At 41.0% G+C, this 14,325-nt stretch overlaps 1 protein-coding gene across 2 annotated transcripts in view; it reads left to right on the top strand.

Moving 5' to 3' along the window:
- Window positions 1-281: 281 nt before the first annotated feature.
- The window catches only part of LOC131225834 (superoxide dismutase [Cu-Zn]), a 36,039-nt gene continuing 21,995 nt past the window's right edge, over window positions 282-14,325 (top strand). Inside the window, exons 1-2 of one of the 2 annotated variants that reach the window (XM_058221431.1) lie at window positions 328-346; window positions 511-598. The gene's annotated coding sequence lies outside the window, so the exon portion shown is untranslated. Of the gene's footprint in view, window positions 347-510; window positions 599-14,325 lie in introns of both variants that reach the window. The other variant, XM_058221430.1, reaches the window with a different exon arrangement.

Raw genomic sequence — 14,325 nt, 5'->3', positions numbered from 1 at the left:
TTTCATAGCTCAGGTGGGCCACAACATATCTGAAAAAAATGAATTGCTAGAAAGGAAGTTTTAACTTAAATTTATTTTACATGTTTTGGCCCACATAAAAAGTGAAACTGCATCTATGATTTTTTTTTTCGACGTTATGAAATCTCAGATGTCACGTAGTTGTTTAATATTTGCACGTGTTTGCACGTGTGGATGTAGACACGCGCGAGGAATTTGAAGACCGTAGATATAGATGGTCGGTCAGACGAGGGTGGTTGTGTTGTCATTTATACCCTCCAATAGATGAAAGAAGGATCATATTTCAGTCCCAAAACTAGCTTCTCTCTCTCGGAAGGGGTGTTCTGAGGTGACTGATTTTCGTTTCTCTCTTCCCCTTTTTACTTTATTTGTATGAAATAGAGATTTTGAGGTTTAAGGGTCTTATATTGATGCGACATAACTGATGGTTTTGATGTGATTTATGCCATGACTGGGACCATTTCTTGTGCGATCTGACGGTTCTGATCGGAGTTATTTGAGCTGTGTAATCTCGATTGACACTCTATTCGACTGACAAATAGACCCATCTTTTTTAGTATTGGTCGTCCAAATCGTACAGGTTTGTGCTATTTTTCTGACCAAAAGTATAACTATGGGTGTATGTTTCAGTCTATGTGGGTGCAGTTGATAGTTCTTCTTCAGTTGCTGCCATCTTGGTCTTTGATTCTTTGCTTACTGCAGAGATCGAATACCTGGTGCATCGATTATGGCAATCTGGACCTTTCATCCGGTTGGAATAATCGTGGATTGGCCATGATCTTGAGAGCATTTGATTTGGACAATCCTAGCGGTCTTACTGTTGGGCTCATTCCTCTTGAATGCAGATATTCCTTTTTCCGTTCATCTGCTGGTTGTCGATAAGATTGTTTAGGTTGTTTGATTTGATAAGTTTTTGGGCTGTCAGCAGTCCTCAGTGGGTTCCTCTGGATGGATGGTCTAGATTACTGGGTCTGATGTGTCATTGTAGGATTTTTGTGGGAGATCATGGTATGTGATGAAGTGGAGGGTGCGCCAAATAGATAAACTTTCTATGCATTAATTATAGTTGGTTTTCTCTACGAAGTTTTCTGTATTCATTTTATAAGCGCTTCTAGTGTTGAAGATATAATGTGAGAGTGAGATGCCTGTGGAGGTGGTTCAATGTGGGTGAATTTTGTTATTGTTGGATTGTGTTGGGAAGTGGGGCCCCATTGATCCCCTCAGCTTCTAGAAATCAATGAAAGTGGGTCCCATTTCCGATGACTGTCCATTTTCATTGGATGGTGATATATGTGTAGGAAGATTTTATGATTGATCTATATGGGTTTTTTACCCATAGGATCTCCTGATGTAGGACGTGGCAGTGGCATAGATACATTCCTAACATGGCTTGACCAAAAGAAGGCCAATCAGAATTGGAAATAGTCTATTAGATCCGGGCCCAATCTGATGCAGGACATGAAAATTAAATATGATATGCAAGATTTCAGGCTTAAGATCACGTTAGTTCAAAAACAATTACACAAATTCCATATCCCACATGAAAGTCCAAACATTCAATTAAGGGGAATCTATGCGGGTCCATGCCTATACATGATAGGGCTGGATCATAAAAATTATGAACCAAACGATACTCAAAGATAAGAAATAATCATTCACACATGCATGGTAATCAGTCCCTAATCCAAGGGATTCAGAAATTCCAATCCGGGGAACCCTAGGGTAAGAAAAGGGGCATAAAATTGGAGATTTAAATAATTTAGGGTTAGGTTTAAGGATTTTGGGTGAAAGCGGAGTGAAAGAGAGGAGAAAGACGAACCAAAGAAGTATCACACGTGTGGACAACAACAATGGCTAAGACGCACGTGCGTGTGATCCTAGCTGCACATGTGTGGGGACCACTATTCAGAAAAAGGCCACCTTGGCCCTGGTCCGCTGGGGATGAATTCCAAAACCCCCAAATCTCAGCTCGATCCGATGTACGGTTTGTGCGTGGTGCTTCGCCGAAGTTTCAGCCCTCCTGTAGGGCCAAATTCTGAAATTCTGCTATGGGGAGGAGAATTGCTGCAATAGATGATTGATTTGAAGTGTAGATGATGGGGTGAGATGAGAAGAAGGGATGGTAGAAGATGGGTAGTAGAGATGACGATGGATGGGGGCGAATCGGGATAGATGTGGCTTCGCACCATGGTAGTTAACCCTTCGATGAAGGGAGGGCTTCGCACCCAATTAGGCTTCACAACTCAGAGAGTAGGAAAACACATAATTTTTATTAATCTTCAATGAATCAAAAGAGCTACAAGGGGTGCCTATTTATAGGAAAACCCTATACCCCAAAACTCACGCCATATGCGCAACCTATTACTTAGCGATGAAGTAAACTAAAATAAAAATCAAACAAAGAAATCTAAAGCGTTCATGATGTTCTAAATAATATCAATAAGCACGATCTAAAATATGAGATCAATCCGACTAGTGGGCCACGATCATGAGATCCCATGATGAGCTTTACTTGACTATCGGGCCCACCCTTTTGAACCAAACTTCCTCTTCTAACTAGGAGGCCCTCCCTGGACATTGTCATCGAGCCAGATCGACGGTGGGGCCCTCCTTTGTACGTATATGCGTAGGAGGCGGCGTGCATGCGCGTGTGCGCATGATGTCCCCATCAATTTTTCCCGGCTGTAAAGATTTCGCCACTGGCGAAATAAAATTCCTGAACCGCTCCAGGATGTCATGATCAAGTCTCTGAAGCTCCTCCTCAGTGAACCACGTACTGTCTGAAGCTAGGTGTGACTTCCATTTAACTAGGTACTTCTGAAACCCGCCGTCCGATGTTGAACCTATCTGATGGTCCAGGATATCCTCTATTTTCTCCCTGGGTGTGTGAATGTTAGGTATGAGAGGTAGAGGCTGGGAAGAAAGGTCGGAAAAAGTAGGTATGAGAGGTAGAGGCTGGGAAAATGGGTCGGGACGGGTAGTTATGGGATGTACAGGCTGGGAAAATGGGTCGGGAGAGGGCCAAGGGAAAGGTTTGGGGAATCAGGATGATTAGGCGAAAGGCTGGATAATGCATTAATGACCCCTTGAAATGCAACTAGATCTTCCACATAGAATGTGGAACTAATTCCCATAGAGGGTGGAAGATTTGCCACATCCGCATTGAGACCGTTTCGTTTTATAATTTTGAATGATCCAGCGTTATGCATGTGTAATTTTCGAACGGCTCCCTGAGGGTACCGCTCTGGCCTGATGCGAATCATCACAGTCCCTTATATTGAATTCATTGAAACATTTATGTTGGTCTGCAGAAAGTGAGTAATGCTCATTACTAGTCATGGTCTTCTGCCTGATTTCTTGATGCCATGAATGAATGTGATGCGCAAAAGACTCTGCAGGCTCTAACGGCCTATGGGACAGTGACATAGGGACAAGATCAATAGGTTTCCTAGGTTTATAACCAGTAACGACTTCATAGGGACTGAGACCTATGGACCTATCGACAGAACTATTAAACGCAAACTCGGCTGTAGGTATTACGGTGTCACATGTTCCGGTGTGCTCTATATCCCTCCTAGGGGGAGACTCATCCAGTAGATCATCAGGAAAGACATCACGAAACTCATCCACTATCGAAATGGCCTCAGTGGTTAACTTTACACTAGCCTCTGGTGCACTTTCTTTAGCCACGAGGCCGCACATGTTGTACCCTTCAAAATAATGGTCTTGATGTCCCTCATGGGGTGGGGGCACGGGTGCATGCCCATGACTGATTCCTTGGCCACCTCCATTCATTGGTTTATCTTCCTGGCCACCTGCCTAAGATTGACCATCTACCCTAATGGTGGGGTTTGTCCTGAGGGAGGCGTCTATTTGGTCAAGGCGTTAATCTACGCGTTGTTCCAAGCGCTTACCCCAAGACTTGATCTGCTGGGACAGCTTGTTTAGTGACTCTAGCAGTTGTTCTATGTTTAGTGTAGGGTGCTAGCCATGCTAGCCAAAACCATGACCCGTATGTGTGGGCGTACAACTTGCTAACTCCACCTAAGGACTTTCTACGACGACTATATGAGACTAAATGATCTTATGAGACTCTATATGAGGGAAACTACACAGTGCTACTAAAATCCAGCAATATAGTTGTCAAATTAAAGGAATAACAGAAAGTTACAGCAATGTAAATTGCTTAGTTCTTACTAAAAGAAATTTCAACAACTAATATCAGGGACTATGGACTCCTAAAAGCTACATGTGATGAACTGAATGCATGATGGACTCAAACAAACTAACCCTAAACATGTAATGTATTCCCCTATAAGAACCCTAGGCTTTGTTACCAAATTTGATGTAGGACATGAAAATTAAATATGATATGCGAGATTTCAGGCTTAAGATCACGTTAGTTCAGAAACAATTACACAAATTCCATATCTCACATGAAAGTCCAAACATTCAATTAAGGGGAATCTATGCGGGTCCAGGCCTACACATGATAGGGCTGGATCAATAAAAATTATGAACCAAACGATACTCAAAGATAAGAAATAATCATCCACACATGCATAGTAATCAGTTCTTAATCCAAGGGATTCAGAAATTCCAATTCGGGGAATCCTAGGGTAAGAAAAGGGGCATAAAATTGGAGATTTGAGTATTTTAGGGTTAGGTTTAGAGATTTTGGGTGAAAGCGGAGTGAAAGAGAGGAGAGAGACAACCAGAGAAGTACTGCATGCGTGGACAACAACAATGGCCCAGACGCACGTGCGTGTGATCCCGGCCGCACGTGTGTGGGGCCCACTATTCAGAAACCAGGGATGGACTCCAAAACCCCCAAATCTCAACTCGATCTGATGTACGGTTTGTGCGTGGTGCTCCGCCGAAGTTTCAACCCTCCTGTAGGGCCAGATTCGGAAATTCTGCTGTAGGGAGGAGAATTGTTGCAATAGATGATTGATTCGAAGTGTAGATGATGGGGTGAGATGAGAAGAAGGGATGGTAGAAGATGGGTAGTAGAGATGACGATGGATGGGGGCGAATCGGGATAAATGTGGCTTCGCACCACGGTAGTTAACCCTTCGATGAAGGGAGGGCTTCGCACCCAATTAGGCTTCACAACTCAGAGAGTAGGAAAACGCATAATTTTTATTAATCTTCAATGAATCAAAAGAGCTACAAGGGGTGCCTATTTATAGGAAAACCCTATACCTCAAAACTCACGCCATGTGCGCAACCTATTACTTAGCGATGAAGTAAACCAAAATAAAAACTAAATAAAGAAATCTAAAGCGTTCATGATGTTCTAAATAATATTAATAAGCAAGATCTAAAATATGAGATCAATCCAACTAGTGGGCCACAATCATGAGATCCTATGATGGGCTTTACTTGACTATCGGGCCCACTCTTTTGAACCAAACTTCGTTTTCTAACTAGGAGGCCCTCCCTGGACATCGTTATAGAGCCAGATCGACGGTGGGGCCCTCCTTCGAATGTACGTGTGTAGGGGGCGGCGTGTGTCCGTGTGTGCGCATGATGTTCCCATCACAATCTTACATAGGGCATGACATAATTGGGCCCCAGGCACGTCCGGTGCATAGAAATTCAATCCAGATAGGGAGAAATTGCCGTTTGAAATGTGAACCGTAAATCAAACATAACTTTTGATCCGGGTATCGATACAAGACGCATGACTTATCAATCTTTACTGTAACAAGCCATCCGGAGTCAATTGACCGACATGGTAGGTCGTGTCAGTCCGTTTCATGAGAAAATGTATGCTTCCAGTTCAAAAACATAATTTTAGGGAAAATTTACCTTTTAAAATTTCCAATTTTTGTTGAGTTTCCTTATTTTTTAGAGTTTTGGATTTTCATCTTTTTTAGAAATTACTTTTAATCATGCTATGACTCCTCTAGTAAGGTTTATCTGGACTTTTTTTTTGACAAATTAGGCTTTAGATGAGTTTTACTATTTTGGGTAATTTTCAATTGGGGTTAGAATTTTGCTATTTTAGCTAATTTCGAATTAGGGTTTTATTTTTTCTCTACTAATGATATAATCGAGAAATCATACACATTACACAATTATTCAATAAAATATTAGAGTTTTCTCTTATTACTTTTTGTGGATTCAAGGCTTTTACTACTTGAGGAAGACGATGATCTTCCTCTTCACTTTTTCACGCTCTTCCTTACGTTAGTACACTAGTCAAGAGAGGGTGAAGATGTAGATAATCAACATACCTGATGCCATGATGTTGGATTTCAACTGGCAAATCTTGTTTGGGACGGTTGTGATCTTCTCCCTTATCCAAAACATATACTTAACCTTATGATGGGGATGGTGAATTTTCTCTTGTGGCCGAGGGACCAAGACCACATATTTATAGGCTTTCATAACCCACATTCAACCCATCAAAGTAGATAGGTAGAAAGCCAAAAGACAGGCATTTGGAAAGCCGAAAGATAGGTTTCTACATTATTCCATGAACCCCACCTTAACTCATAGCACAAGTAATAAAGTGGTGACCTATGCAGACCCACCTTAAAGAAAACTCTAACAATCTCTCACTTGAGCCACATGGGTCACTCTTGAATTAGACACTATAAACTTTGTGAGCTCAATACATTTATTGTTGGAATCATGAGCAACATCTCTAAACAATCTAGTCCATTAAGAAATATTGAATCATGACAACCGTTACCAACTTTCATCGTGGTAGGACCAATTCATGGTTATTAACATTAGTAATCTCAATGACATAGATCAAGTGTGGTTCATGTAGCATGGAAATTACATGATCAATCATGCCTCTTTCCAATTAGTCCACTTTATATCTAAAAAAAGACCTAGAAATTGCGCAAGAAATTGAAAGCAATAGTACTAATCACTCCTAAGGAAAATACATCTCAAGGACTAATCACTCCTATACGAGTCTCATGTTCCTTCAATGACTTTTTGGTAAGGCTTTAGTTAGCGGATCCGCAATCATGAGTTATGTGTTGATATGTTCGATAGATGCTTAACGATCCTGAACTCTCTCCTTAACAATAAGAAACTTCATGTCAATGTCTTAATTTAGTTGAACTCTTGTCGTTATTTGAGAAAAATATTGTAGCCTTATTATCGCAATAGATCCTCAGTGGCCTCAGAACCAAGTTTATGATTGGAAGCCCTAAAATAAAATTTTGCAGCCATTTCGCCTGATTTGATGCCTCATTATAGGCGATGAACTCCGCTTCCATGGTAGATGAAGCTATGAGTTGTTGTTTATCACTTTTTCAAGATATAGCTTCACTGGCCAACATAAAGCATGACTTGAGAATCGAGACGGATCTTTTGTTGTCGAGGCAACCAAACATAATAAGAATTTGAGTATCCAATCAAATCTAAACCATCAGATATCCGATAGATGAGCATGAAATCTTTTGTTCTTTGCAAATACTGCATCACCTTTTTAACTGCTCTCTAATGATCCATACCTGGGTTATTTAAATATCTGCGAAGCATTCCAACTGTGTATGCTATATTCGGACGTGTACGAACTTGAGCATACATTATTGCTGATGCATAAATGGTCTTCTTCATTTCATTCCTTGGTAGATCATTCTGTGAGCATTGGAGTTGGTGCTTCACCTGGTGTATCATTTTGCATGCCATATCTACTAAGCACTCTATTAATATAAGCCTTTTGTGATAGACTAAGAAGATCATGGGATCTGTCATGCTGAATCTAAATACTGATCACAAAGCATGCATCACCAAGGTTCTTCATTTCAAATTTCTTTGACAAAAAAAATCTTGGTTTCATGCAATAATCATGTGTTACTACTTGCTAGTGGTACGAACTTACTCACAATGATTTTGATGTAAATGTGACTATCATCAGCATTATGTTTGAAGCTGAATGATGTGATTACCTAATCAAACTTTATATACCATTGACGGGATGCTTGTTTTAACTCATAGATGGACTACTTCAATTTGCATATCAAATGTTTAGGTTATTGAATTTCAAAACCCTCTGGTTGCACCATATACACATTCTCTTTGATGCCACCATTTAGAAACGCGGTGTTTACGTCCATTTGTTGTAGCTCTAGATCATGAGCTATGTAATTATTCTAAAAGAGTTATTCAATGATACTGGAGAGAGTCTCTTTATAGTCAATGCCTTCCTTTTGAGTAAAGCCTTTAGTGAAAAGTCTTGCATTATATCCCTCTTCATTGCCTTTTGTCATCCTTTTTGGTTTTAAATACCCATTACAATCAACCAGTTTTATCCCTTTAGGCAATTCGATGAGATTTGAAACATGATTGTCACTCATAGAGTTTAGCTCTTCTTACATGGCACTTATCCATTCCGAGGAGTGAGCACTTTATTTGGCTTGATTAATAGATACATGGTCATCCTCCATTCCTATATCAAACTCATGCTCCTATAAATAGATGAAATAATCGCTTGGTATAGCTGATCTTTTTTACCTTTGTGATCTCCTTAATGGCACATCTGTATGAGGGTGATAAGGCTCTTCAACATATTAGTTAGAGACAACTGAGGAATATCGTGGTGATCCGTAACTGCATCTAGCTCAACAATAGGTGTGGCCATCATGTCACTTCGAATAGTTAGCATAGGAATGTCAACTTGTTCTTCCTCGGACATTTCTTGGGTGGTGTATTCTCACTATTTTTGCCATCTTAAAAAAACCTGGCATTGTTTATTTCAGGTATGGCATTGCCTTTAGAAGGGCAATAAAATTGATAACCAATTGATCTTTCTGAATACGCTTGTGGTTTTGGGGTCAAGTTTTCTTTCATTAGGGTCATAGAATCTCGCCTCTATTGGACAACCTCGAACATAGAATACCCTCATATTGGGTTTTCTTCCAACTGTAATGAGAAAGGGGTTTCAGCAATGGCCTTACCAAATGTTTTAAATAGCGTGTAGTGTTTGGCCCTCTATAGCATGTAGCACTAGTTACACGCTACACGATACTTAATATTTTTAATTAAAATAATAGAAAATATGATAAATTTTACAAAATTCATAATTCCTATTAGTTCTCGACTGTGAATTTGAATCGTCAACCACATATATCCATGCAAAACTCTGTCTCTTTGCCTTTAGAGTTTAAACATCTCTAAGTGTGACCTTATATATATATATTATTGAAACATAAAAAATTCACGATATTAACCACAATTTGGATGCTCCAGATTGATCTAGATTAGTGCCACATGTGATGGTGATGAGTCACCACCATTTTAAAATAAGTGTAACATAGAAGAAACACTTAAAAACTGAGATTCAAGTTGTGTAAGCTACTTGCGCTACAACACATGTTGTAGCTTACACTACCACGGAGCTACGCTACCTGCATACTCTATGTAGCGTTACTAAAAACACTAGCCTTTCTTTGAACCCGATTAAGGATATAAGCTTCACCCCACAAGGACTGGTAGGGTTGAATCGCTAATTATACTCCTTACCATATCCTTTGGGGTATGGTTTTGTCTCTTAACTACACCATTTTTTTGTGGTGTTCCTAGCATTGTGTATTGAGCTACGAGCCTACATTCCTGTAAGTATTTGGGAAATACCTTGGATGTTGTTTGGATCCGTCATATCTACCATAGTATTCACCACCACGGTTAGATCTGACGACCTTCATTTTCTCATTATGTTGATTTTTAACTTCAACCTTATAAATCTTAAACACATCCAGAGCTTGTGACTCTTCATGAATCAAGTATATGTACCTGTAACGAGAGTAGTCATATATAAAAGTCATAAAATACTTTTGTTCATTGTAGGAAGCCATTGGAAACAGGCCACAAATATCTATAGATATCACCTCCACGACACCCAAACTCCTCCTAGCACAACTTTTTTTTATTCTTGTTTGCTTCCCCTTTATACAGTCAACACAAACTTTACAGTTTGTAAATCAAGGGGGCCAAGACTTCCATCTTTCACAAGCCTTTTGATTCTCTCCATAGAGATGTGTCCTAGGTTCTTGTGTCCCGACATGGATGAGCTCTCATTCATTAATCTTTGCTTAATACCATTATTACTCACATTCAGGGACATTATTTATGTGTGAGAAATCTAAGTTTAAATTGTACAGTTTGTGAATTAAATAGACAGTGCCAACAATATTTGAACCACTAATGACATAAAAATTTCCTTTTCTAAACGAAAGAGTGTATCGCATCTATCCCAACATGAAGCAGAAATTAAATTACGCCTTAAAGAGGGTACAAAAACAGTCATAGTTAGGTCCAAATAAAATCCCAACTCTAACTTCAACCTACAGACTCCAACTGCCTCAACGCTAACCTTATCATCATTGCCCAAATATATAAACGTTTCAGGATCATTAGGCCGCAACTCTTTAGAAATCCCTGCATGTTGTTATTAACGTGACTTGTGGCTCCCGAATCTATCCACCAAGTATTTGATGGTACTTCAACTAGGTTAATTTTAGTACAAATAAGATCATAGTCATTACCTTTCTTTTCGAGCCACTTTTTGTATTTTAGACAATCCCTTTTCACATGGCCTACTAATGCAGGGGCATTTTCACACCGGGCTTGAATGGGGTAGCCTGTGGGATGTGGGGACACACTCGGGGTGGGTGACCGATGTGATTCGGGGCCCACGGGGGAGGTCTCGTGTTCGAGACTCCTCATCGGGGGTGATTAATGCGCATTTCACACCGGGCTCGAGTGGGGTAGCCTGTGAGATGCGGGGATACACTCGAGGTGGGCGGCCCGTATGAGGCATTACCCATGTGATTTGGGGCCCATGAGGGGGGTTCGGCCGAGGTCCTAATCCATGCGATGTGGGGCTTGAGCTATGAGATAAAGTGATTAATTCGTCATACTCTAACAGTTTGAGCTTTTAAAGCAAGTGGTTAATTGTCCTGCATCAAATTGGTATAAGAGCACAAGGTTTTTTATAGGGGAATGCATTGCATGTTTAGGGTTTAGTTTATTTGCGTCCATTATGCATCAAATGTCATCATATAGAGTTGTTTAGAGGTCCATAATTTCTGATATGAGCTGCTGAATTTTCTGCTATCAGAAAATCCCTATATCTCTTTGCTGGATTTTCCGTTGACAGATTCTTTGGGCAGATAAATTGCTGGAAATTTAGTATTGTGTTGTTTTCCCCATATAGTCTTATAGGAGCATTTAGTCTCATCTAAGCACATGACTGTATTAGAAGGTCCTTAAGTTGAGTTAGTAATTGTATACCCACACGTACGGGTTGTGGTTTTGGCTTGCACCCTACATTAAACATGGAGCAATTGCAAGAGTCAATGAACAAGCTGACCCAACAGTTTGAGTCTTTGGGTCAACGCTTGGAACAACGTATTGACCAACGCTTCGAGCAGCTTGATATGCGCATTACCCAACTAGAGACCTCCGCCAAGGAAAACCCCACCATTGGGGAAGATGCCCAAATCTCAGGCAGGTGGTCAGGAGGATAGACCAAGGAATGAAGGTGGCCAAGGAATCGGTTATGGGCGCGCACCCGTGCACCCATCCCATGAGGGACATCAAGACCACTATGACCCTAATACGCAACTTCTCAAAGGAGTTAGAGTAGATGCCCCCACGTTTGATGGCCACTTGGATTCTAAAGCTTTTCTAGATTGGTTGGCAGACATGGACCACTATTTTGAGTGGTACAACATGTACGGCCTTGAGGCTAGAGAGAGTGCACTAGAGGCTAGTGTAGAGTTACCCACTGAGGCCATTCCGGTAGTGGATGAGTTTCGTGATGTCTTTCCTGATGATTTATTGCATGAGTTTCCCCCTATGAGGGATATACAGCACACCAGGACGTGGGACATCATACTACCTATAACCGAGTTTGCATTTAATAGTTCTGTCAATAGGTCCACAAGTCCTTTTGAAGTCGTTACTAGTTATAAACCTGGGAAACCTATTGATCTTGTCCCTATATCTCCGTCCCATAGGCCATCAGAGTCTGCAGAGTCTTTTGCGCATCACATCCACTCATTGCATCAAGAAATCAGGCGAAAGATTACTACTAGTAATGAACATTATAAAATTTCTGCAGACCAACATAAACGATTCAAGGAATTCAATGTAGGGGACTGTGATGGTCCGCATCAGGCCAGAGCGGTACCCTTATAGAGTCGTTCGTAAATTACACGCGCTTAGCGCTGGACCATTCAAAATTATAAAACGAAACGGTCTCAAGATCTTCCACCTTCCATGGAAATTAGTTCCACATTCAATGTGTATGATCTAGTTGCATTTCAGGGGATCACTGATACATTGTCCGGCCTTTCACCTAACCATCCTGATTCTCCACACATTTCCTTTGATCCATGGCCCCCTCCCGACTCATCTTCCCAGCCTCTACCTCTCATACCTACCCTTATCACACCCAGAGATGAGATAGAAGATATTCTGGACCATTAGATAGTATCTATATCGAACGACGAATTTCAAAAGTTCTTGGCTCGCTAAGGAGAAGCTTTAGAGACTTGATCCTGACATCTCGGAACGGTTTAGGAGTTTTGTTTCGCCAGTGGCGGAACCTTCGCAGCCGGGGAAAATTGATGGGGACATTACGCGCACACGCATACCCCCTACGCACGTACGCAAGGAGGAAGAGAGCCCCACCATTGATCTGGATTGATGACGACGTCTAGGGAGGGCGTCCTAGTTAGAGGATTGTGTTTTGGTTCGTTGGAGTGGATCCGATAGTTATGTGAATCCCACTATGGGTTCTCATGATCGTGATCCACTATTCTAAATAATCTAGTACTTTGAGTTTTGCTTATTATTGTTATCAGGAATATCATGGACGGTTTAGACTGCTTTAATTAGTTGTTATTTTTGATTACTTCATCTCTAAGTAATAGGTTGCGCACATGGCGCGAATTTTTGGGTATAGGGCTTTATTATAAATAGGCACCCCTTGTAGTCTTTTTTTCTAATGGAAGATTAATAAAATTTATGCGTTTTTCTACTTTAAATTCTTGAGTTGTGGAGATTCAATTGGGCGTGAAACCCTCCCTTCCTCGAAGGGCTGACTATCGTGGTGCGAAGCCACACCTATCCCGATTCGCCCCCACCTTCTACTATCCATATTTCTTCTCCTACAATCATCTACGCTTCAAATTCATCCTCTATTGCAGCCGTCTTTCTCTCTACAGCAGATTTCCAGAATCTGGCCCTGCAGGAGGATGAAACTTCGGCGGAACACCACGCACAAACCGTGCATCGGATCGAGCTGATATTTGGGGGTTTTAGAGTCCACCCCTGGCCGACCAGGGCTAAGCTGGCTTTTTTCTAAATAGTGGGCCCTACACACGTGCGGCCGGGATCGCACGCACTTGCGTCTAGGCCATTGCTGCTGTCCACACGTGCGGTACTTCTCTGGTTCGTTTCTCTCCTCTCTTTCACTCCTCTTTCACTTAAAATCCCTAAATCTAATCCTAAATTATTTAAATCCTCAAATTTTTGTCCTTTCTTCAACCTTAGGGTTCCCCGAATTAAAATTTCTGAATCCTTTGGATTGGGGGAATTATTTCTGTGCATGTGTGGATGAATTTACCATCCTTTGATTCTTGTTTGGTCTATAATTTTGATTGATCCGGCCCTATCCTGTGTAGGCCTGAATCAGCATAAGATTCCCCTTGATTGAGTGTTTGAACTTTTGTGTGGGATGTGGAATTTTGTGTAATTGTTTCTGAACTAGTGTGATCTAAAGCCTGAAAATCTTGCACATCATACTTGAATTTCATGTCCTGCATCACCTACCTTTTTACAAAAGAAACAAGAAATTGCTTTACCATGTTTTTGATGTCTTTGTGCTTGCAAAGTCTCGCCATCCAAAGTTTCTTTACCTTTACTACCAGAACCTTTTTTCCTCTTCTTAGTGCCCTTATTGCCTTGAGCGAAGGCTGGCAAATGAGCATTTTTTTATCCTTTCTTGCTTCATCATTTCCTCCTCTTGCACACATTGAGCGATAAGCTCATGTAGATTCCATTTCTCCCTTAGTATTGTAATGTATCTTCAAGGGAACTGTGTAGGGAGTGAATGCAAGACGACATGTACTAGGACGTCATCAGAGCATTCCACCTTTAGTGCCCTTATTTCAGAAGCAAGATTGGACATTTTCATTATGTGCTCCCTTGTATTTCCTTGACCATTACCTCATGGTGACAGGTTTGCCCAAAAGCGTACTTGTCTCTGCTTTATCTGATCCAATGAATCTGTTTGCTATTTCAGTCAGGAATTTCTCAACACTCTCTTTG

This window comes from Magnolia sinica, chromosome 14 (genome assembly GCF_029962835.1).
Source record: "Magnolia sinica isolate HGM2019 chromosome 14, MsV1, whole genome shotgun sequence".
Classification (NCBI taxonomy): Eukaryota; Viridiplantae; Streptophyta; class Magnoliopsida; order Magnoliales; family Magnoliaceae; genus Magnolia; species Magnolia sinica.
Note: the sequence above shows the minus strand (reverse complement) of the source record. Positions and strands in the feature narration are given on the sequence as shown.